Source organism: Cupressus sempervirens, chromosome 8 (assembly GCF_028749045.1).
Source record: "Cupressus sempervirens isolate cs-2001-9-10 chromosome 8, ASM2874904v1, whole genome shotgun sequence".
NCBI classification, from domain to species: domain Eukaryota; kingdom Viridiplantae; phylum Streptophyta; class Pinopsida; order Cupressales; family Cupressaceae; genus Cupressus; species Cupressus sempervirens.
Genome location: NC_143125.1, coordinates 566,099,242 through 566,125,924, shown reverse-complemented (window position 1 = coordinate 566,125,924; position 26,683 = coordinate 566,099,242).

The window sequence follows — 26,683 nt, the reverse complement described above, 5'->3', positions numbered from 1 at the left end:
TGATTAAACTATATTCTAATGTTACTCAACAAACACACAGGCACTCAGTTAACACTAGCAAATACTACAATTTGGCAAGAACTGAGAATCAACTATAACTTGGCAATAACTAAATATATTGATCTTAATGTGATTAACCTTACATTTAAATTAGTTGCATACATATAAAGGAAATAGCATGAACACAAGTGGCACCAAGATTTATCGTGGAAATCCAATTTGGGAAAAACCACCAATTGCAACTAGTTATCCATTTTTTTGCCCAAATAGACTTTACTACAGACAAGTGTCATTATTCTGGAAACTTTCTCTAAAACTTTTTTTTTTTGACATTTTAGCCTAAAATAGGATTTACAACATTGATTTAGGATCATCTAACGGTTATTAAAAATGATTATTATATTTTGGATGATATAAAATTATAGTTTCTAGGTATTTGTAATTTTTTTCGTGACTTTGTGAAATAATTAAAGATTCGTCAAATTTTTACAAAATTTTCATACAACGAAAAAAATTGCCAATAAAATTAATTTTTTTCTGATTTTGAAAAAACAAATCACCAATACAAATTAATATTCTGCCCCTAAAATAATGTTGGATTCACCACAATTTTATACATTTTTTCCAAAGGGAGGCTTCTTAAAGTTATCCCTTGTTTGCACAATATGAAGACATATGGTTATGGCACAAGAGGTTATGTCATGCAAACATTGTCAATTTGGTAAGTATTAGTAAGATGAAAAGACTGAGAGGTTCACCAAAATTGAACAAACCTGATAATGTTATGTATAAACAATATTAATTGGGAAAAATGACAAAGTCTACTTTCAAGAGGACATATTCATCTAATGATATTTTGGAATTAGTTCATACTAAGCTTTGTGGATCAATTGATGTTCAAAGCTATCATGGTGAGAAATATTTCATTCTATTTAATGATAACTATTCTAGGATGATGTATGTGATATTTCTTAAGGAAAAATATGATGCTTTTCAATTATTTAAGTGGTATTTATCTATATATGAAAAGGAAACATGAAAGAGTCTGAAGTGTTTGAGATGTGATAGAGGTGGAGAATTCATGTCTCTAATGAATTCAATATATTCTGCAATAATAGAGGAATCAAAAGGTAGATGTCAGAACCGAAGATCCCTCCCCAAAATGGAATAGTTGAAAGGGTAAATAGATCAATCATAGATTGTGCTAGAATACTAATGATGGAGAGGAATATATTATAGAAGTATTGGAGAGAATTTGTAAGTACAATAGTTTATACTTTTAACAAAGTGCAATTCAAGAAAGGTACAAATGTTACACCCCTTGAGTTATGGTATGAATATGCACCTAATGTGAAGTTTTTGAAAGTTTTTGGAAGAAAATTTTACATACTAAAAGATAATAGAAATGGAAAATGTGATGCTAAAAGTGACAAATATATATTACTAGGATATTCCACTAAGAACAAAGCTTATAAGTGTTTGAATTCTAACAATAATAAAGTTGTGGAAATTGAAAATGTAAAAGTTGATGAATATGTAGAAAATAATGAAGTTGAATGCAAGATAGAACCTAAAGATTATAGCACATTCATATATATGAATGAAGGTGCTCCTTACATCCTACCCAAGCAAGAGAACAAAGCTACAAATCATAAACAAATTGTGAATGTCGATTTACAACTATAGGTTGCCGAGCAATAGATTGTGGGTGCCAAGCAACATCAAAATGATGTCGAGGTACATACAAAAGAAGCTAACTAGCAGGAAGATAATTTTGAGCAAGTATAAATTGAACAAGAGAGACAAAATGAACTTGAAATCATTTTTCAAGATGAACCTGTAGAAGAAGAGAGAAGGAAATAATATGTCCTAAAAATATATGTGAGAAGACAACATACACTTGAGAAAATTATTGGTGATATAGAATCTAGAATTAAGAAAAGGGAAAGACTAAGAAGTGAGACATGTTTACTCAATGAATTTGAACCTAGAACAAGAAAATATGCTTTAGAAAATGAGGCTTGGATTCATGCAATGAATGAAGAAATTGAACATATAGAGAAGAATAAAAAATAGACATTGGTACCTAGACAAAAGGACAAAAAAAATTCAGAACAAAGTGGATGTTTAGGAACAAGCTAAGTGAAAAAGTTGAAGTCATAAGGAACACAGCTAGACTGGCTTGCAAAGGATATGCACAAGAAGAAGGAATTAATTATGGGGAAACATTTTCCCTTGTTGCAAGATTAGAAGGAGTTAGCACACTGCTTGCATATTTTTCTTATAAAGGATTTAATGTATATCAAAAGAATGTCAAATCTGCATTTCTAAATGGACTATTAGAAGAAGAGGTTTACATAGAGCAGCTAGAAGGATTTGTTGACTCCAACAAGAAGAACATGGTATGAAAGTTGCACAAGGCTCTATATGGTTTGAAACAAGCCCCTAGAGCATGGTATGAAAGGTTACAAAATTATTTGGTAAAGATTGGATTTGCAAGAACTAGTAACAATAATAATATATACTTGAAGACTGGTGATAATAGTGAGGTACATTTATTTGAAATCTTTGTTAACGATATCATATTTGGAGGAAAGGAAGTATTATGTAAGTCATTTGTAGATGAGATAAGGAAAGAATTTTAAATGTCTATGTTTGGTGAGATAAACATCTTTGTTGGCTTACAAGTATATCAGATGAAGCTAGGTATCTACAATAGTCAATCCAAATACATGAAGGAGATACTGAAAACTTTTAGAATGGATGATTCAAGACCGTTTAGTACACCTATTTTCATAGGACATAATTTATGTAAGAATGATGATTCTACTAATGTGAACTAGACATCGTATATATCAATGATTGGAAAGTTACAATATGTTGTTCAAAGAAGACCTGATATTGCATTGGTAGTTGGGATTGTTGTAAGATTTTTTGCAAGTCATAAAGACAACCACATGATGACAGTGAAAATGATACTAAGATATCTAAAACAAAAAAATACTATGGTTTATGCTACAAGTAGAATGACAAGTTTGAACTAAAAGTGTCTACCGATGTAGTTTGGACAAGAAATATTGATGATAGAAAAAATACAAGTAGTGGAGCATTCTTTCTAGGCAAAAGACTAGTTTCATGGAGAAGCAAGAAGAAAAACTTCATTTCTAAAACAACGGACAAAATTGAATATGTGGTAGAAATAGTGAATCATTTTGATATTGTGTGGACCAAGAAATTATTAAAAGAGATAAAGGAATAGATCCTTGATATATTTTTTTATCTATTGTGCTAACACTAGTGTTATAAATATATCAAATAATCTTGTGATGCACACATAGACTAAAAATATTTCTATCAAGTATCACTACTTGAGAGAGCTAGTTTAAGACAAAGAAGTGAGATTGGAGTATGAAAACACTAAGGAGAAGATAACTAATATTTTCACTAAAACTTTCCCTAAGGATGCTCATGAATATCTAAGAGGTAAATTAGGGGTGATTCCCTTAAACAAGGCTACTTAAGCTAAGATGGGGCTCTGCATTAAGTGAGTTGATCAAAATATCTTACAAGTTGATGCAAATGATTATACTTTAGGAGATTCCTAATGTAGTGAAGGAAGAAAACAAAAATGATGCACTAGTTATACAGAGATGGAAGATGGAGAAGTCAGTATTGTTATGAAGATATCTACATGGTAAATATGTATGAAATAGATAGTGTTGAATAAGTGTCTTTGGCATTGTTTTCAAAGAGGGAGATATTTAGAAGAGATTCAATTACTATGTGGCAATAAAAAATGAAAGGGGGAGAGAGAGAGAGAGAGAGAGAGAGAGAGAGAGAGAGAGAGAGAGAGAGAGAGAGAGAGAGAGAGAGAGAGAGAGTTATCATGTGGCAATGAGAAATAAGGAGATATTGAATAAGATATAGGGAGTTTATAGAATTCATGTAAGGTTTTTCTAGCAATACAAATGAATCTAATTGATTTCTTGATGTAATACTAAACACATAGGAAGCTTTATTGTGGAAGTACATATTTTGGATTGTATGGTAACTAGAGGTGTTTTTATCAATGTCAATGAGGGAGATTGTTGGAAAATACAATTAGAACAATTATTATTTTATCATTGATGTCAAACCTTATTGGTAAGATAATTTTCTATCTGATTTGAGTATCATATCTAGATGATTGATGAAGAGGATTTAAGAAGTTAGAAACAAAAATATCACCTAGAGGAAAGGTTGAGTTATGAGAGGAAACTACAATGGGCACTTGATTAGTTAGACTTTGACAAGATAAAGTGATTGTTTAATAAAGCTACAAGTCTAGAAGGTAGTTGTATTGAAGCTTTAAAGAAGTGATCAAATGTTGACAAAATACATAGGCTTGATTGAGCAACAGTGAAAAAGATAAATGAACTTATAGTTTGTACCAAGAAAACATAGTGTCAACCAAGTGACAATTTTAGCCAAGAAAATTTAGTGTTGATTGAGTGCTAATATTGATTGAGCATTAGTAAAAGTACCAAAAAAAGGATAGTTGTGATCGACTAATCCAGTAATGAGAGACCATCAGTCACAGTGTTAGTTGACAGACAAAATTTAACATTTTATGAGGAAATCATGATCTCCACCCAACATAGTTGATTTCTTAGAATATGTGAAGCATGTTGAAGGTAAGGATGGATTACCTAGAACATTTAAATTAAGGAAAATTGTGCTTGCACATTTCTATGTAAGGATTTAAGGAGAAGTTTCTAGAAATGAAGAAGATGAATGAGAAGGTAGACAGATTCATTATATGTGTTGGATCTTATCATAACCCTAAGATCTATGATGATGTTTAAGTGGAAAAATATCACAATTACCTATTTAAGGAGGTACAAGGGATAACCTAGATAGGCTAGAGCAGTTGTTGATGCTACTAATTGGAAAACTTAAGCAAGAGGCTTAGAAGTGTTGAGAAGTGGTGAAGAGTGATTGCTTGAAGATGTGCCAAGTGAATCAGAGACTGAGATGACAATGGAGGCCAATTAGTTTATCATCATGTGAGCGAGACTATGATCTATATTTGCAAATTGAGTTGTATTTTTCAGATCAAAACCTTTTGTTACTTTCTAACCATTGTATTAGTATTGAAATACTTCAATCAAGATTGTTGGTGTAAATAAGTATTCACTATTTACATTTTACTTAAGTTTACTTAGGTTAATGCATTATTTTATTATGTCTTAAGTGAAACACTTAGGAGTTTCCATACTCTTATGAGTTTTCATGTTCACAACACTACAGTAAGCAACTCTAATTCATCACATGGTGTCTATAACACTGGAGTTTGCATAATTAAATGAGTTGTTATGTAGACAAAAGAATTATTCGCACTCCTAATTTAGCACATGGTATCTACAACATAATTTTGTGTGCTACACCTTTGTAGGTTTTTCCTCTCATCATCGCACTTACTCGTGTACTTAATGGAGGATAAACCATATCTGGTGGACATATGCCTGGTTGTATGACTTATCATGTTGTTGATTCCTATACATTCTAGAAGCATTTCAGTGGCCTTTATATACAGGCACTCCTAGTGTACTTTCACATTGAATTAAATACTATATTGTTATTATGATCGTATTCAAGTCTATTTTGTGCTTATGCTTGAGTTCCTTGGTCTTGGGTAAATTTTCCCTAAGGCAAATTCTTACATGGTGACAGAGTTGAGGGAGATTCTTGTCACATAACCATTGGAGACCTTGTTGCTTCATCTCTCAAAGGGACCCGATTCAGATCCAGAGCATCATCAGCAATTGGGAGTGTCTAGAGCCAAAATGAGCCTTGTAATTGTATCTAAAGCATCGATTCAATGACTATCGACTATAAATTCACCTATTTTTTGGCCATAGTCAATTTTGAAGAAAAAAAAATTTGCAAACTAAAACCCAAAGGCCCAATTTTCAAACACAGTATGGTCATTATTCAATCTATTTAATTGATTTTCAAATCTGCTATTTTTCTCTACATTTTTAGAGCTTTTCTTTCAAAAAATTTAAGCCCGGTTGGGAGTGAATTTTTTTTTTTTTTGTATAGGCACTAGGTAGTGACACCCCAGCCCTACACCAAATGTCATTCCATCAATGAATATTCTGCAGCAAATTCTGAATTCTGCACACCGTTCGACGACTACAACTCGGTGCCAATTTCATTTAACCGACAATCAATTTTCAAAATTTGGCAACAACAGCTTATAACTGGCCAAGCACCAACAAACCTTGGTCACCAAAGTCTGGTGGCTTCGTTCGGTTAAGCCCCATAGCTGAACTCTTTTAAAACTAGTCTTAGCAACAACTTTGTTGCATGTGGGACTAAACTATTTTAATACCAACAGTTCAGATCAATCATGTTCGGCATTAAATTTTTGGCAAGCTATTTTTAAACTTGGCATCATGAACAACATATCCTCTGGCCTGCAAGTAGTATATCCACTGGCAGTTTTTTTTTGCACAAATATGTGTCATCCGCACAAAACTCTGCACAGTCTATGCGGTGCTGTGATCCGTTGCCACATAGCAAGCACACAGCCATCCATGTGGAGCTCCCAACAACTATCATCACATCCCAATCAACACCTCCATGCTGGCCATCCACCTTAGCTACTCACATGTCATTTTCTATATGGCACATCATTTTTTTGCACACCATGTTAGATTTACATACTGCTACATCAGCCAAGGGGATAATTTTTTGCTGATGTCAACAATTTGGTGTACTAAATTTGATGATTTCCTGACCGTCATTCCTAAGCAATTTTAAACTAATGTGATAGCCATTTGACCATCAAATTTAACATCACATTTTCCTCTCTAAACCCTTCTTTAGATTTAGTTTTGATTTGGCAACCCAAATTTGAGACGCCATAACTCAATCATCCAAACTCCAAATTAGGTGCATTTTTTTAATTTTGGGTAGAATTTTCTGAACTCTTCAATGGTGTAGTTATCTTCTAATTTTGGTGCATAGATTTGTCAAAAATAGCATTTTTTTGGTGACTATACCTATCTAATCCTACATTTTGCTCTTTGCTCTTTGGGTTTGAATTTTTGATTGAGTGAAAAGGGGGGTGTGTATTATGTTCTTGTGTCTCCTTGATATTTTGCTCTTGCATTATGGGTTCTTTTTCAAAGTCAACTCCACATAATTATGCTACTTGGAAAGAAAATATAAAGGAACCATTAGTAGAAAAAGGTTAACTACATTATGTAACTGGTGTATCAAAGAAACATCCTGTTGATGCTAATGAAGCTCAAAAAGAAGACTAGGAATCCAAACAAGAAATGGCCCTAGGAACCTTGCTCAAGAATATCTCAGATCCTGTCAAATATCATGTTAGAAAACTTACTGATCCAATAGAGCTTTGGGCTAAACTTGAAGCATTGTATGGGACCATAGATGAAGACATGGCCTACACCATAGAGGACAAACTTCTCAAATTGGATCCTAGGAATTTTGACACCATCAAAGACTATCTTGCCCAAGTAGACATGTATAGGAACAACTTAAGGATTTTGGTGAACCCATCAAGGATGGAAAGATGATCAAACATATAATGAATTATTTTCCACCTGAATATGCTCCTTTTGTTTCCAGTTACAATACGCACAAATTAACGATGGCTAGTGCCTACACTAAGCCCTCATTCAAGAAATTTTTAGAAATGTTGATCTTAGAAATGACAATTTAGTGAGTATGAGAATTCTCAATTCTTCCAAGACCAAAGCCTTGGTAGCTAATGAAGGTAATTCAAGTGGTAAAAACTCCAACAAGAAGCAGAAGCAGTGGAAGGCAAAGCCACAAGATGACACACAAAAATCCTCCTCTAAAAAACAATCTTCTTCACATCAATCTTCTTCCACTCAACAACATTCTTCACAATGAGGTAAGTTCTCTTACAAAAATAATCAAAAGGGGAACAACTCCAACAAAAGGGAGAAGAAAACTTGTGCCTATTGTATGAAGAATGGTCATGATGAACATAAGTGTAAAGATAAGCAGATTGATGAATTGGTAAGCCTAATGAGGAAACACAAAATTGATGTACCAAATGCCTATAAGGATAAGGGATCTTCAACCCCTTCAAAGGGTAAGGGACAAGCTTTGGTAGCAAGTACAAACAATGCTGAGGAATGGGTTCTTGATTTAGGAGCAACACATCATATGGGTGCTTCAAGGGAGTAGTTTTCCTCTTTAAAACCATCAAATGTACCTTACATCTATGTGGGTAATGACACTCAAGTGGAAGTAGAATAGAAAGGCAATGTTGAGTTGGACAATGGCGCCTTCAAGGATGTTCTTCATGTTCCTAACCTTAGCACCAACCTTCTCTCCATTTACCAAATAACTCACTATGGATGTGGCAACAAAGTGGAGTTCCTTCCACATACAGTTGTAGTGAAAAATCTCAAAGATGATTCTATGGTGGTGGTTGGAAAGCCTAATCATGAGACAAGACTTTATTCTTTCTCACATTTTTTGCCTATGTCCACTTCCCTTGCCTTGTTGACTCATTCAGCATGAGAGATTTGGACATCTCAATTATCACTACCTTCAACAACTTAGCACCAAGGATATGGTCATTGGTCTACCTCAAGTCAAGTATTTAGAGGGTGTATTTCCAGGTTGTGAATTACGCAAGCATCCTGAAGAGAAATATGATGAGGGGAAGTCTTGGAAGGCTACTATTGTTCTTGAATTAGTTCATAGTGATGTAGCTAGCCCATTTCTAGTACCATCATTTGTTAAGGTCCACTGTGTTATAACCTTTATTGATGACTTTTCATGGTACACTTGGGTCTTTTTTCTTGCTCATAAGAGTGAAGTATTTGATAATTTTATCACCATCAAATCTCAAGTTGAAAAAAAATCAAAGAAAGCCATCAAGATTCTATGAATAGATAATGGCAAGGAATATGTCAATTCTAGAGTTATAGACTTTTGCACTCATTAGGGTATTGATCTTCAACATTTAGTTGCATACACACCACAGCAGAATAGTGTTGCTAAAAGAAAGAATAGAACCCTAAAGGAGATGACCACTTGTATGCTTCAACATAAGTCTCTAGATCAAGTATTTCTAGTAGAAGCCATGTGTTGTGCCAATTAAATCCAAAACAAAAGTCCCCATAAGGCCTTAGATAGAATTACACCTTTTGAGGAATGGTGTGGTAGAAAACCAAACGTAAAGCACTTTAAGTTTTTGGTTATCCAACATGGGCAAGGATACCTCCACAAAAGTGAAAGGCATTGCAACCTTAAATCAAACTGTGTATATTTGTTAGATATCCTAACCGTCTTAAGGCATACAAACTCATGGATCGAGAGACACATGAAATCATTTTTGAGAGGAGTGTTCACTTTGAAGAAACATGTCCAAGATTGTCTTTTTCAACTCCTCCTTCTTACTCCTTTATGGAAAGTGATCATAGTGATGACAGTGACTTGAAAGATGAGATTCCTTCAACTTTGACTCATAGGAAACCACCTTCATAGGGTCCACAAATAGTTGAGGACATTCCTTCTTCTTTCACTAAACCTTGTTGGGCATAGCAAACCCTTGATTCAGTAGGTTCATTGGTGGGGAATCCTTAGACACTCAGAGGACAAGGTGAACTTAATTCCCTCTTTTTCTGAGTTGCAAGTTAACAAGCGCATCTATAGGGGTTAACATTTTGTGTTATCCATTTTTTTTTTTCAGAGAGAAAACTTCATGCTCTTTCTAAAACAGTGAATTTCGCTATTTTAGAGGGCTTACCTTTTTGTCTTTCTGAAAAAGTGAAATTCATAATTTTGGAAAGTGTCTTTTCTTGCTTCTGTGAAATGATGAAATCACATGTTTCCTCCTCCAATATGCATTGGGAAATGTTTCAACCAACATATTTTTTCCACATGGTAGATTTCGCCTTCCCTAGGTTGCTTTTGATCCAATGGTGCTCGTATTTTTGTGTTATATCTTGGGCCTCTTGCGAAGATGCAATGGCTATTGGATTTGGATGCATTTTGTGAGTATTTCAAGTGCATCTCAGCCATCCATTTAACATGAGGAAGATGTTGATCTATGGTTGGGTTTTAATAACTGGTTGAGGAGATTTTCCTAGCATCTAGACCATCTATTTTGAAAAGGAGATCTACATCAACAATTCAAACCATTTTGGGAGATCAAATTTATTCCATGTGGGTCAACTCTGTATTTTTCATGGTGGTTCAACATCTCATGTTATCCCACCCTACATGTTTTGACAGTAGTGCGAATTCATTTTTTGCAGCCATGACACATTATAAGGACTATTTCTTCAATGCAAACTAACATTTTGGGACTTGTTCCATGACATCAATGCATCTCCATGCCCTTTTATTGGTTGTAATGATTAGATATTTTGGATTTGATCACCTTCTATGGCTAGAAGCATTAATTTAGGTTTCTTCCTGTCACTTCATTATAGAAGATTGTATTTCATGATCAAATCTCACTCTAATATTCATTTATTGTTGCTCTCTACAACTCAATTCCACTTTAGTTGGGGTTTGAACTTCAAGAAAGATATGAGTTATGGCTGATCTATAAAGTAAATTTGTAAATAGTTCTTCTTTTTTCTTCTATGCCTTACAGTAATATAATTCTCTATTTTTTACCTATTTTCATCATTTTGTATCTATGCATATTGTTTTCCTTATGCTAAATGTTGTATTTTTCTTATTTACTCAAGTTTGTATGTTGAATCTACTTCCTTATGGATGTTATGTAATTGAATTCACATTCCTTGTATCATCTCATTTGTTTAGATCTGTATATGAATCTTTAGGAAATAAATTGAAGCTAAGAGTTGTGCATGCTTTGAGGGTTCTATTGATATGTAGTGGATTCATAGGCAGAGGTAGTAACTACATTTCTATCTGGTGCATCACCCCCTTTCATTTATGCAATTTCTTTCATGTTACCCTTCTCCCTTTTCCCTCAAAGTAGTACTTTATGTGCATCCTGATAGTAAGGAAGCTGACCTTCTCCAGAGATTCAACCTCAAAGTGCAAGTCCCACACTTGGAGGTTGTTTCCATGCTACACAAGGTCACTTGAGGGTCATACCTCAAGCAAGGGTTTAGAATTTTTCTCAATAGTTTTTGGCACACGTGGTGGGACACACAAAATATTGGTTCCATAAGTCCATTGGAAGCTAATCTAATCTTCATTCACTAAGAATTTGGGTGTTATTCTTAATGTAATTAGCCTTTGGAGGCATTCAATCCAACATCATGGTCACTCTATGCATCTACTGGTTTCAACAAACCAAGTGCTAGTTTGTGTAAAGATCTTTAGATATTTTTGTTCTTCAAGCTTCTATGAAGTTTCTCTTTTAAATGCTCCAACATGGACCCACTTCATAGAGACTCCTTTTTTAGGTTGCCATATTATGAGAATGAAAGCAAGTTTTTGGCCTCCATCTACTCTCTAGAGTGGGAAGTTCTTAACGCTTGATTTAAGAAGGACCTTGATAGAAGGTTTTTTGCAAACAAGGCTCAAGCTTGCCCATTTGCAAGTTGTGGAAGCACAAAAGCCCCCAAAGCAAAAAATTTCACACTTCAAGCAGAGCAGTCCTCCTCTTTTGTAGCAGGTGGAGGCATAGACATTGACATCCATACCATCAAAGCCAACCCCTACTGGCCAAGAGGATGCAAGTTTTGTAGAGCACAACATGGTCAAGGCTGATTGCCTAGTCCCAACACCATCTAGAGGATTCCCCATAAGGCATCTAGCTCTACAACAATGCATGTTGCCCCCAATCATGCTCATCCTAAAGCATGAGGAAGATTTTCACAAGGAGGAGAAAGTCCTTCTTTCTTAAGATCAAGGCATCCCAGTGATAGAGAGCTTCATTGTGTTTAGCATTAGAAAGAAGGAGTTCCATGTAGCATTATGCTTGTCATACTCATTGATTCACTTGATTTCCCTTATGCATGGAATAAGAAACTAGCTAGTGAAGAAGGGTGAGTACTTCAACAAGCCAGTCAATGGCTTTGTTTGACCTTTCTTATTGTAAATATTTGTATATATTAGTGTAGGTATTTTCAACTTTCCAAGAAGTGCACATGCACTATTTTCTAGAGCTTTCTTGGGCTTTTTGGAGCTCTCCGTAGTTGTTTGATTTTTGTTGGTTGTAGAATTTGGTGAAGTTGCAAGTGTGATAACATGTCATTTCTTTTTGTGACTCCATGCCCAATGTATTTCTTAAGGCCAATGATCTTTTCTTAGTGGACAAGCATCCCCTCGGAGTCACCAAGAATGTTGGCCATTTTACCCCCCCATTGAGCTCATCATCAATAACCGATCTCAGATATCTTCAATGGGTTGTTTTCTTTGTTGTGGGTTAACATGTGATTTGGTTGGGGTTAATATTTTTTGTTAACTCAGTCTCTTCATGAACCAAGTTGGCTCAGTTCTTTCATTGACTGAGCTAGTTCAGTTTGTTCTTTGATCTAGTGAACTCGGCTCCCTCTTTTGTCATGTTGTGAGTTAATACACACATTTGCAAGGGTAAACTTTTTGTGTTAAAAATTTTCATTGTTTCAAAGAGGCATCTTCATGTTCTTTTCAAAATAGTGAATTGCACTATTTCGGAAGGCTTACCTTTTTACCTTTCTCAAAAAGAAAAATTTACTATTTTGGAAAGTATCTTTTCTTGCTTCTATGAAATCACAAAATCAAATGTTGCCTCCTCCACCATGCATTGGGAAATGTGTTGACCAGAAAATTTTTCCATGTGGTGCATTCTTCATTTGGTGAGTTTCTTTTGATCCTACATTGCTCATATTTTTGTGTTATATCTTGGGCCTCTTGCAAAGATGCGATGGTCATTGGATTTGGATGCATCTTGTGGGTATTTCAAGTGTATCTCAGCCATCCATTTAACATGAGGAAGATCTTGATCCATAATTGGTTTTTAATCACTGGCTAAGGAGATTTTTGCAGCATCTAGAGTGTCCATTTTGAAAAGGAGATCTACATCAATGGTTCACGCCATTTTGGGGTAGATTAGATTTATTCCATGCAAGTCAACTCTATATTTTTTGTGGTAGGTTAACATCTTATGTTATCCCACCCCGTATTTTTTGACAATGATGTAAATTAATTTTTTGTAGCCATGACACAATACAAGGACTATTTCTTCAATGCAAACTGAGATTTTTGGCCTTGTTCTATGGCATTAATGCATCTCCATGCCCTTTTATTGATTGTAATGCTTAGATCTTTTGGATTTGATCTCTTTTACGGCTGGGTGCATTGATTTGGGTTTCTTCCTATCACTTCATTATAACAGATTGTATTTATGATTAGATCTCACTCTAATATTCATTCATTATTGCTCTCTACAACTCAACTCCACTTTGGTTGGGGTTTAAACTTCAAGTTAGATATGAGTTATGCTTGATCTATAAAGGCAATTTGTAAATAGTTCTTCTCTATTCATTTATTCCTTGCAGTAATATAATTCTCTATTTTTTACCTATTCTCATCATTTTGTATTTGTACACATTGCATGCCTTATGTTAAATATTGTCTTTTTGTTATATACTAAAGTTTGTATCTTGAATCTACTTCCTTATGGATGTTATGTAAGTGAATTCACATTCCTTGTAGAATCTCATTTGTTCAAATCTACATATGAATCTTTAGGAAATAAACTAAAGCTGAGAGTTGTGTGTGTTTTAAGGGCTCTATTGATGTGTAGTACATTCATAGGCAGAGGTAGTAACCACATTTCTATCTAATGCATCATCCCCCTTTCATTCCTGCAATTTCTCTCATGTTCTTCTTCTCCCTTTTCCCTCAAAGTAGTAGTTTAGGTGCACCCTGATAGTAAGGAAGTCAACCTTCTCTGGAGATTCAACCTCAAAGTGCAAGCCCCACACTTGGAGTTTCTTTTCATGTTACACAAGTTCACTTGAGGGTCAGAAACGGTTCAAATTTTGTGTCAATAGTTTTTGGCATGCGTGGTAGGACACATAGAATTTTGGTTTCATAAGTCCACTGGAAGCTAATCTAATCTCCATTCACTAAGAATTTTGGTGTTATGCTTAGTGGAATCAATCTTTAGAGGCATTCAATCAAACACCATTATAACTCTATGCATCTATTGGTTTCAAAAAACCAAGTTTTAGTTCGTGTAAAGATCTCTAGATCTTTTTGTTCTTTAGGCTTCTATGAAGTTTCTCATTTAAATGCTTCAACATGGACCCACCTCATAGAGACTCCTTTTTCTACCCTCCATATTATGAGTATGAAAGTGATTTTTTGGCCCTCGTCTACTCTTTAGAGTGGGAGGGGATTCAAGCTTGATTTAAGGAAGACCTTAACAGAAGGTGTGTTGTAGACCATGAGGAGACAAGGCTCAAGCTTGCCCAGTTGTAAGTTGTTGAAGTGCAGTAGCCCCCAAAGCCAAAATTTTCTCACTTTAGGCAAAGCAATCCTCCCCTTCTACAATAGGTGGAGGCATATGCATTGACATCCATACCATTAGGGTTAGCCCTCACTAGTGAAGAGCATGCAAGTGTTGTAGAGCACAAAAAATTCAAGGCTAATTGCCTAGACCCGGCACCATCAAGAGGATGATGCCCCATAGGGCATCTAGTTCTATAACAATACATGTCACCCCCATCCATGCTTATTATAGAGTATGAGGGAGATTTTTAGAAGGAGGAGCAAATCTATCTTGCTTAAGATCAAGGTGTCCCAGTGTTGGAGAGCTTCACTATCTTTAGCATTGGGAAGAAGGAGTTCCATGTAGCAGTATGCTTGTCATACTCATTGATTCACTTGACTACCCTTATGCATGTAACAAGAAACCAACTAGTGAGGATGTGCAGCTACTTCAACAAGCCAGTCAATATCATTTTTTGACCTATTTACTTGTAAATATTTATACATATTAGAGTAGGGGTTTTCAACTTTCCAAGAAGTGTACGCTTACATTTTTTTGGAGCTTTCTTAAGCTTTCTAGAGCTCCTCAAAGTTGTTTATTTTTTGTTGGTTGTAGAATTTGGTGAAGTTGCAGGTGGGATAATGTTTCATTTCTTCTAGTGACTCCATGCCCAATGGATTGCTTAACGTGATTGACTTATGTTTAGTAGGCAAGCATCCCCTTTGAGTCGCCAAGAATGTTGGCCAATTTCCTCCCCCCCCCCCCCCCCCCCAACATTCAACCCATCATCAATAACTGATCAAAGATATCTTCAATGGGTTGTTTTTTTTTTGTGGGTTAACATGTGATTTGGTTGGGGGTTACGTTTCATGTTAACTTGGTCTCTTCATGAACCAAGTTGGCTCAGTTCCTTCATTGACCAAGCTAGTTCAGTTTGTCCTTTTACTGAGTGAACTTGGTTCCCTCTTTTGCTGAGTTGTAGATTAACACATGCATTTTTAGGGGTTAGCATTTCATGTTAACCATTTTTGTTATTTTGGTGAAATGCCTTAATGCTCTTTCTGAAATATTTTTTCTATAAATCGGAAGGCTTGCCTTTTTTCCTTTCTAAAAGAGTGAATTTACTATTTCAGAAAGTGTCTTTTCTAGCTTCTCCAAAATTGCATGTTGCTTCCTCCACCATGCATTGGGAAATGTGTTGACCAACATATTTTTTCCATGCGGTGGATTCTTCCTTTGTTGGGTTTCTTTTGATCCAACGGTGCTCATATTTTGGCATTATATCTTGGGCCTCTTGTGAAGATCCGATGGCCATTAGATTTGGATGCATCTTGTTGGTATTTCAAGTGCATCTCATCCATTCATTTAACATGAGGCAAATCTTGATCTACAATTGGGTTTTAATCACTAGTTGAGGAGATTTTCGTAGCATCCAAGCCATCTATTTTGAAAAGGAGATCTACATCAATAGTTCACACCATTTTGGGGAAAATCCAATTTATTCCACGTGGGTCAACTCTGTATTTTTTGTGGTGGGTTAACATCTCATGTTATCCCACCCCACATTTTTCAATAGTGGTGCAAATATATTTGTTGCAGCCATGAGACATGACAAGGACCATTTCTTCAATGTAAATTGAAATTTTGGGCCTTGTTCCACAGCGTCAATGCATCTCCATGCCCTTTTATTGAGTGTATAATTAGATCTTTTGGATTTGATATCTTTTACGCCTGGGTGCATTAATGATTTGGGTTTTTTCCTACCACTTCATTGCATCATATTGTATTTCATGATCAGATCTCACTTTGATATTCATTGTTGCTCTCTCCAAGTCAATTCCACTTTGGTTAGGGTTTGAACTTCAAGTTAGATCTGAGTTGTACCTGATCTCTAAAGGAAATTTGAAAATAGTTCTTCTTTATTCTTCTATGCCTTATAGTAATAGAATTATTTATGTTTTACCTATTCTCATCATTTTGTATCTGTGCATATTGCTTGCCTTATGCTAAATGTTTTCTTTTTCTTATTTACTCAAGTTTGTATGTTGAATCTACTTCCTTATGATGTTATGTAAGTGAATTCACATTCCTTGTAGCATCTCATTTGTTCAAATCTGCATTTATCTCTTTAGGAAATAAATTGAAGTTAAGAGTTGTGTATGTTTTGAGGGTTAGATATAGATGTGTAGTGCATTCATAGAAAGAGGTAGTAACAACATTTCTATCTAGTACATCAACTCCCTTTCATTTCTAAAATTTCATTCATGTTCTCCTTCTTCCTTTTCCCTCAAAGAAGTAGTTTAGTTGCACCCTTATTGCAAGGAAGTTGGCATTCTCTGTAGATTTGACCTCAAAGAAGAAGTCTTACATTTAGAAGTCATTTTCATGTTACACAAGATTGGTTGAGGGTCATACCTCAAGCAAGGGTGCAAAATTTTGTGTCAACAATTATCAGGAATAGAAAGATTATGATCTTTTTGAACTAGATCCTTTGTTGAAGCCAACTCTTGTTGCATAACCTCCAATTGAGGTATCAACATTGTTATATGGAGATAAGTTTGGTCCACATTCTACTATCTATTGTATGTAGTTTGGCCAACCTTCCTTGTGCAAAAAATAACCTATTATAATACATTAAACTTGATTCAACTGGCTGAGAGATAGAATTTCCTAATAATTTCATGTCAAATTGAATCTTTTGAATGTTTTCCTAAAATTCATTAGTAAATCTTGGCACATCATGAAGAATATTGTACATATATTGTATCTTTTCACAAGTTCTTTTAGATTCTATACTAGTGTCATCAACTATGCTTTTCTTACTACAATTACATTAGAAATGTTCTCCAATACTTTCTTTTCAAACTTCTTCTTAGACCAGGCCATAAGTTTTTCATTTTCCTCAATATACTCAGCGTTGACTTTGTCAACTATTTGCACTAATTGAGAGACAATGGGGCCTATTCATCAATGGTCTATATATCAAAAGTGTAAACTAATATAACCTTGATATCATAGAATGCTTGCTTTTGTATTTTCTCTCTCTTCATCTCTTCTTGCCTTTTCTTTCTTGCAAGAAGATCTTACAAGATGATATTTTGTTTAATTGTGAGATGCTTTAAATCCCAATCTAGTTTTTCAATCACTTCATCCAAGTTAATAGTTGTACTAGGAGATGAATCCTTATTCTTCTTTCCTTTTTCCTTATTTGGAGTATTTCTTCTTGGCACAATTAGAGGTAAACTAGGTGAGGGGTTTTCACCACTTAGTCTCAAATGTATTTGAGTGTTTGGAACAACCATAGTAGCACTCGACTCAGTCTGTAAAACTACATACCAGTTTTCTTTCTCCTCTTCTTTCTCTACTATCTCCTTATTTCCCTCATCTAGAGGTCCTGAGACACATGGTCCTGCATGATCTATAGTAGACATTTATACATTTGATTCCTTTTCTAGTTCCTTTTGTTCTTTTTTCTCCTTTTCTGACTCCTCAATGTCTATTATCAAAGTTTTTATTTGTGAGGCCTATTTGAGTTGTTGCTTGATATGTTCTATCTATTGATTAAAATCAACCACTTAGACTTATGTTTCTCCTAACTTAGGATAGTCCTTTATTTTTTGAATCATGGGGCTATTAGGTGTAGTAGCATGAATAGGAGATATATTGCCTTGTGGGATCGACACACCTAAATCTTCTTCATCACTATGATCATCCTTAATAGTAATGGTGTCTTCTTCCTTCTTCTATTCAACTCTTCCTATAGTTATTCCAAAAAATCCTTTCCACAACAATTCATTTTTTTGAACAAGAGCTTCAACTTTATTTTGTAAAATCATGAATGTTCTATATTTAGAAATGAATCAGTTCCTATATTTCTCCAAAAATGTTTTATTTTTCTTATTTGTGAGTTCAGGTATAATTTTGGATAATGTGCCTTATCTTGTTTACCTTTCAATTAGGGTAGCATGTTGCCAATTTCCATCAATTCTACCATACAAATAATTAGGAATCTTGCTTCCTATCTCTGAAGGTGTCAATTTGAATTTAGCCATCATGTCTAGTATGGCTTCCTGTACTCTTGATTTGTCTATAACACTCATTTTATCATACTTAAAGAAACTAAAGTTTGATAACCCTGTAGAATTTCTAATATTGTCACATACCTCATCAGTAGTTTTAGGCTTTGTATGTATGACTCAGTGGTGACCAAGTTCATTAGATTCAGTCCTCTCTACATCTTCATCTTCAACTTCTCATTTCTTTATTAGCCTTCTTCTCTTTGGTAGACCTTTGGTGGTTAGAATTTTCCTCTTAACTACACTTGTGCCACTTGAACCTTTGCTCTATTTGGTAATCTTTACCACACCTATCTTCAATTGTGGCTCAAAATTTCTCAATTCTGCTACCCTTGTTCTTGGTCTCAATAGTGCAAGAGGACACAAGGGCTTAGATGTTACTTTCTTCTCTGCCTTTCTCACCTTAGGGCCAATTATTTTAGCCTTTTTTATTGGTGGGGTGATAGGTGCTAGGGTTTTTCCCTCTTTCTTCCTCTTCCTCTGCATCACTTGCATTTTCTTGGTCCTCTCCAAGACCTTGTGTAATCATCAAAGGATTTTTTCCTTTGGTTTGTGTGCCTAGCTTCTCTTCTAGGTCATCAATCATCTTCTTTCTGCTTTTTTCAGTAAAAGAAATTTTAATGTCCACAATTATTCTTTCTTTTGATTCTTCACATTTTCCAAAGAGCTTAGCCTTTACATCAACTTCTTTATTGAGTAGTGTTTTAATTGTTGTACTCGCATCATCAATATCAATCTCATAGCCAAAAGGTTTAAGTTGGGTTGTCCTCGACTTAACTGCATGTACATATGTGTTGTGATAAGTGTCAACTAGAAAACACACATCATTATAATGCTTCTTAACTAATAACATCCTCAAAATCTTCTCCCAATTTTGCAATATACTCATTGATCTACTTAGTAGCAGGTTTGCGTTGCTCCTATACAATATTTCCAACAGTCAAAAAATAACTCTGAGTATAAAAGAGTATACACATGATTAATGATCCAAACTTATACATTGAGTTCTTTGATTTTTTGATTGATGTTAGGTTCACTGCTAGTTGTAACCTTTGTTGCTCAATAAGATCATATTCATGATCTTTCATCATAATTTTTCATGCCTGATCCACAACCATACATAGTACATTGTTCAATCAACTTGACTAATAAAATTTATGAGAGATTACACTTATTGTAAACTCAATCAATGGATCAATAATTGTTGAAATAGACATGACACATCCATTCCACTCTTATTTTGTATTTTCCTTAATTTCTTCTTTGATCTAGCAATGCATTTTCTTCTTCTTGTCAAACATTGGGTACCTAATTACAACATGAATCATTTTCTTTATGATCTTAATCAGCTCATTCTCTAGCCATAAATCCATATCATGAATTTAGCTTAGTAGAGCCTTGATCATTTCAATCTTGAAAATTTCTTGGAAAATCTAGGGGGTGAGTTAACCCTTTCTTCTCAACAATTTTAAACTCATCCTTTAGTACTCCTTCATCAAACAATTTTTGATATGCCACACGAATCTCATAAGCTCCAACTTCACTAATTTTACACATGTAACAACTCTGTACATCATGAATCATAATAACCTTAGGTAGTATTGATGATAATGTACCCATTGAATCTCCTTTTATAGAAACTTCAAGAATGGCATGGTATTTAGGTGGAGTACAAGTGTCACTCTTCACCAATTGAACATTTCTTACATTTTTTCCTTGGTTATTCACTACAAATGATGATGATGCCATTTTCACACTTTAGGCTTTTGAAATTTTTCTTCCTGAACAACTTGGCACTAATGAAAATCAACACTTGATCACACTTTTACTTCTAATCCACTTCCAATCACCTTAAAATCACTTCAAAAGTTTCTCAAGTCACTCTATGCTCTCGAATCTGCATTCAAGGTGTTTAAAATGTATTTAATAAAAATAGTAACCAGTAAACTTAGGTTTAGGATTTTGCATACCATTCTTGATTCTGCAAATGTTTGCATTATATCCAAGTTTACCACAATATGAGCATGTCGATTTTCCTTTTGATTTTTCATTCCTTATCTCTCCATTCTTGGATGATTATCCTTCTTTAGTAGATGAATGTTTCTTTCTATGCCCTAAACCAAAGGTGTTACTAGTAGACCTAATGTCGTCAATTCTTCAAAAAATATTATTCCTTCATTAGGCTTGTTCATCCTTTCCACAAGTTCTTTCTTAGATCTTAACTCATTCCTTAGTTGGTCACTCTATGATCTCAAATTTTCTATCTCTGTGAATTTTTTTTGTCTATTTCCTAATTAGCAAGTATTAGTTGATTCATCATGTCTAGCTCGGTGTTTCTAAGATTTTGTACCTTAGATGACCTTTCTTCGAGTATGATAGCAATTTTTCTTTTATCTTCCTCGGCCATACCTTTGTCCTTTTTAGTTTTCTTTTTATGTCCAATCACTTCACATATCCTTACTGACTGGATTTCATGTTCTCTTTTCAATCCTCTAATTTCTTCAATCAAAATATTGTTCTTCTCTAGTAGATCTACAATGGTTGCATCACTTTCATTGGAATTTCCATCATCAAGCAATCCTTGTGTATCAACTTCTTGATATAGTGTGTCATTCTATTGAATGGTTGTGTATTTTCTCTTTCTTAGGGATTTCCTCTATTCCTCTCTTATGGCTTCAAGTTCCTACAATAAGAGATGGATGTCAATAATTTGATTTTCAATAATTTTACCCAATTTTTAAACCTTAATCTCCAAGATTTAAACTCTTAAGTTGTTAGACTTCTTTGAAGAGAATTGAGCTCTAATACCAATTATTGAAATTTTATTGGGAAACTATGATACTGAGAGGGGGGGTGGGGGTGGGGGTGTGTTAATTAGGATCTATAAAAAATTTATCCTTCAAAACAACTTGACTATATTCACCATTTGACCATCTCATATCTGGTCTATACATAACATAACTTGAAATATCAAATGCTGAAATAAATCTAACTATGTATCACATCCATGAAATGTAAACACATAACAAAAAAGATTTGGTAACCCAAAAACCCTCCAAGGTGAAGGTAAAACTAGGGTGGGGATGACACCCACAAATCTTTAGTACCATAATAACAAAGTTAGCCTGTTAGGACTACAAATTTGATCATTTCTAATGATCTACCCTGTGAGGGTTCTGTCCTATTAAAATGTTTACAAGACTATTAGGTCCTACCTTGATTAAATGACTTTGCACTTACAATGAAGTAATAACTTAGTTAAGAGATTTACAAAATCCTATTGTTAAGAGATTTGTCTCGATTCAATATGCCAAAATTGATTTAGTGCCTAATTCTTCAGTCAAACCCTTCCTTGTGAATGACAAGTATTTGACACTAATAGACAACATAACATGGGGATCAACATTACCTTCCAAGGTTGATTGCCTACCACTAACAATATCCCTCACCATAGCCTTATATTTTAATGTTCTCTCAAAAAGTAACCCAACTTTAATGTTTGTCTCCTCATCTGCCTTTGTGTTCCTTATCTTTTTCTTTTATGTTTTCCAATCCTTTGCACCCTCGAGGGATTTTCTATCTTTATTAGGTTTACTTTCTAATATGAGGGTGGTCGAATTGATTTCTTCCTTCACCACCACATCATTAAAATGGGGAGGGGGAGGGGTCAAGGTCCAATACAAGTTTTTTCACATATTAGAAATTGATGAAGGGACATGGTAACGTATAACCATTGAATCCCATAGTTACTCGTATTGAGGGTTTAGTAGTGTTACTGGACCTAGGCATGGAATTTACTTGCTCCAACAAAATAGAAATTGCATAAGTTGTTCAATTATGTTTATACAAATAGCTTCTCGTGATTAAGGCTTTTGTGCTAAAGTTTTGGGTCAATTGTGCAATTTTTTTAATTGTCAAAGCAAAAGGGTAATGGTGCATGCAATATGTAATATGTTTCCTACCAAATTTTGAAATGACCACTTATTTACCCTCCTATGCATAATAAATCCTACAACATTTTTCTTTATTTCCAAGAAGCTAGAACAATAGGTATAAGCATTTAAATTGCATTTGAAGACAACCCAAAGAATTTTTAAAATCTGATATACCCTCTAGGCCTAGTTGGTTTGGGAAACTAGCTATAATGACTACTCGATGCTTCCATTACAATATATTATTTTTACACTCAATTTTTTTTTGTAAAATGAAGTCTAATGAATGCCAAGTCAAAAGATATACATTAATTCATTACATTATAAACATTTATCTCTATATCTTCTTGGACACTATAATTTATTCCCTCCAATATATCATTTATTATGAATTTTTCTATCAATATAGACATAATTATTACACCACTTTCCAATGCACATCTTTTTCACACAACTTCTCAATTTAACATTAATGAATTGCTAATTTTGATTGAATGAAAATTTTCAATTTTAACATCATATTTTGATAGTTCTCTATTAATTAAATATTCAAATTTATCTTGTATTGATAATTTTTTAATAATTTGTTTTATTCAATTAAAAAATAGTCCTATATTCTACAACCTACATTATGGGATAGAACAAGTAATGGCACATCTATATTTAAAAATTATTGAAAAAAATAGTCTTATTAAATAAATTGTGTGGGTTATATAATCATTTCAACAAGTAATGAGGGCAATGGATATCAAGAAAGCTAATCTCCCAACAAATCATGCATGTTATGTATGTGTATACTACTATAAGACATGCTACCATATTCATACCCATCTCATGTGTGATGATGCAAGAGACAAAATAGACTTAATGGAACAAACTTTTTAGCCAAACTTTTTTTTTTTTTCAAACTAATCTCCCACCTAGAATTTGAAATCAATTTCTCCCCTATACAGATTTCAATCCTATTTTTTCTGCTCTCATTTGTTCATTTGCAGACCATTCCTTATGGACCTTCTGAGAGGTCATTTTTGTGTTCTTGTAATTTTATGTTATTGCAAATCTGAAGTAATTTATTCATGTTATTTCTTATACTATGTGTTTTATTGGAAAATTTATGATTTTGTAGATGATTTATAAAGGACTATTTTGTTGATATATTCTAAATTTTAAAAATATTTGTAGGATTTAGCAACGGAAGAAGCAATCTGCTAAGCAATGAGAGCAATCAATATTTAGTATATTTTTTAGTTTGGTTATTGTAGGGGATGGAAAACTAGACTTATGAGAGGAAATCACTACATCTTTACATGTGATTCTCATTCACAGAGATGATCAATATTTATGTCCTCTTCATTTAGATTTTGAAATTTATATATTTAGATTTGAGTACAAGTAATAGATGTTGTTTGAATGCTAGAAATCACAAAGGGCACTTAATGCTCGTATTATGAATTTTTGGAGGGAATGGTGGAGAACATGAGCTTTCAAGTGAAAGTTTTAGTAGGTTGATGCAACGCATACTATCATTGAAAGATCTACTAAAGAAACTGCGATGGGAAAGAAGTGTAGAGGCAAAGGAAGAAGGAAAAATACATGTGTCATATGGAGATGGATTTAGGGTTCCTCTTTATTATCTGAGCTATACAAAGGTAGAATATAAATCAATTGAGGAGTGGAGGCTTGATTATCTATTTCATTGGTGTGTCTTGGATGTCACCAACAATGTGGAATTCAAGTATAACTATGCATTTGATGCCTTTCTTATCCTTGATTAGAACCTCTATAATACATTCTTAGTACGGTTTTCAAGTCCAATGCTTTTAGTTTATATTTTAAGAGAATTGGGAGATATAAATTGCAAGGTTTCTCTAATCATTCACTTATTAATAGAAATAAACTACAGCTATTTTGTTATCTTCGAGTTTCAAGTTGTCTTTCTTAATGAGCGATTTATGTAAGTAATCTTTAGATGTGTTGTCTATGAAGAGATCTTTGTTTATTTGTGAAGAAGGGTAAGTGCACCATGATGGTATACAAAAAAGTGGACACCTCCAAGAAAAAAGTGAACTTTTCAATAACCTAATCAGGTTAATTAAAAGTGAAATGTCAATCAGGCTTAGTATCCAAGCCTAGCCATTATACTTTACAAAACACAATTGGGTTTTGTAAAGTATATATTTTTACTGGTCTCCACGTCTGAGGGCACTTTAATACCCTAAAAAAATAGCAACAACATGGATTGTGTAGTGAGAACACCAAAATGTGATCGGGTTTACCATAGAAACTAATTTTCATTGCATCTCCATCCATGGCACCTTGCAAACAAGGTAAGCCTTTATTCTATTCCCCATTTATGTATTTTTTTTATCAAATTTTGTAATTTGGTTTTGTAATTTATAAGTGTTGTAAATTTTTTTTAATATTTTAATATAGATGCATCAAGGAATCCAAGAAAATGAAGGAGAGAAGAAAGACCACCTCCTACACAATCAAACCCTCCACCCTTCACGACACAACCATAAAGCACTCCACCTATTATGACACAACCACAAAACTCTTCACCCATAGTGACACAACTACAAAACCCTCCACTCAATGTTCTCATTCAACAACCACACCTACTATAAACCCTTTGTGCATACAATTATATCATTTAACTACTACACAAGAGGACCTCATAAACCAGCTCTCACAAAATAGTGCTAACATTACCCAAATGGTCAATAGGTTGTGATCATCTACACTTGATCACCACTCAACCCTAGCAAATACACTTGAACAAATGGCCCAAAATGCAAATGAGGTGTCTAGTGAGATTACGAAATGGCGTACATGGAGGGATAGGTTTTGTGCATTTTATGATAATGGGTTATCATATCAACAAGTGAAAGATAAAGACATAAAGAAAGGTACTATATGTTCTCTTTTCATTGATCCTATATCTGGCAACTCCCTATTACACATTACCAAAAAATTTCCTATTCATTGTTGCACTCATGCTAGGATGAGATCATAGTTTTGGGATAGGTAGTATATGGTATTTGACCTACCACCATGTAATAATTATGAGGTGCCTCTATATTTTTTGAGAAAGCTATATTGTGAGTTCATCCTTGGCAAGAAGCCAAATTACTTTGACATACGTCAGTTCCAGGGTAGAGGGAGAGGCTCTACATGGGATAGACCCATGGCTCATAGGGTGGTACCACAACATGAGAGGAGACATATAGCACAAAAAACCATGCCTCATGTCGTGCTCCCATCAATTGTAAAGAATTCTATTAATTTACATACTCTTCATGCGGCTGCATTATTGAAAGATGTTATCATTCAGCACAGCTCATAGTTAGGTGGTTTTCCTTCACCTATGGCACCCTGACCATCATCAGATGTGCCTTTAGGGCCATTATAGCATGCAAAAGCTCCATCATCATCACCTATGGCACTAAGGTCATCACAACATGCGACAACTCCATCATCATCACCTATGGCACCTTAGTCATCACAGCCTACAACAGCTCCATCAGCATCACTTGCACCACCAGTATCATCTCCGCTTGTGTCACCTACACCACTAGTGTCATCTCCACTTGTGTCACCTGCACCACCAGTGTCAACCTCACTTGTGCCATCTACATTTTCATCACATGCATCATTATAGTCTTTGAGGCCGAATCAACATTTTTGTTTTAACTATAAGCACATGTGTGATGGGATAGATATCGATGTGTCTCAAGATGGAGTGTCATCTCATCCATGTGTACATTGTGGGCATATTTGGTATCCATGCAGAGTTGGGGATTTCACACTCACAAATGATTTGATGGCAATGGTCTTCGATGGACAAGGGACACAGGTTTGTTTGCTTGTTTGAGTTTTGACATGATATTATTTAATCACCTAAATATCGTAAAAGCTATAAAAAATATATTTTATAGATCACTTTAGATTGATATGTGAACAATATGCAATCAAGATGCAACAAGTAGTATGAGAACACCATAGAGTACTCGTTATGCTAGAGGTACAAGGCTAGGAGCAAGAACACTTGAGGTAAAGTTTTTAAAATATTCTTAAAATTACAATAATACATTGGCTTTAAAATATTTTTTCTTAATTGGTATGACACTAACAACCCTCTTATAGATCCTCTTCCATCTCCTACCATCATTGAAACCCTCTCATTCATCACATACATAATTCCCATCCACATC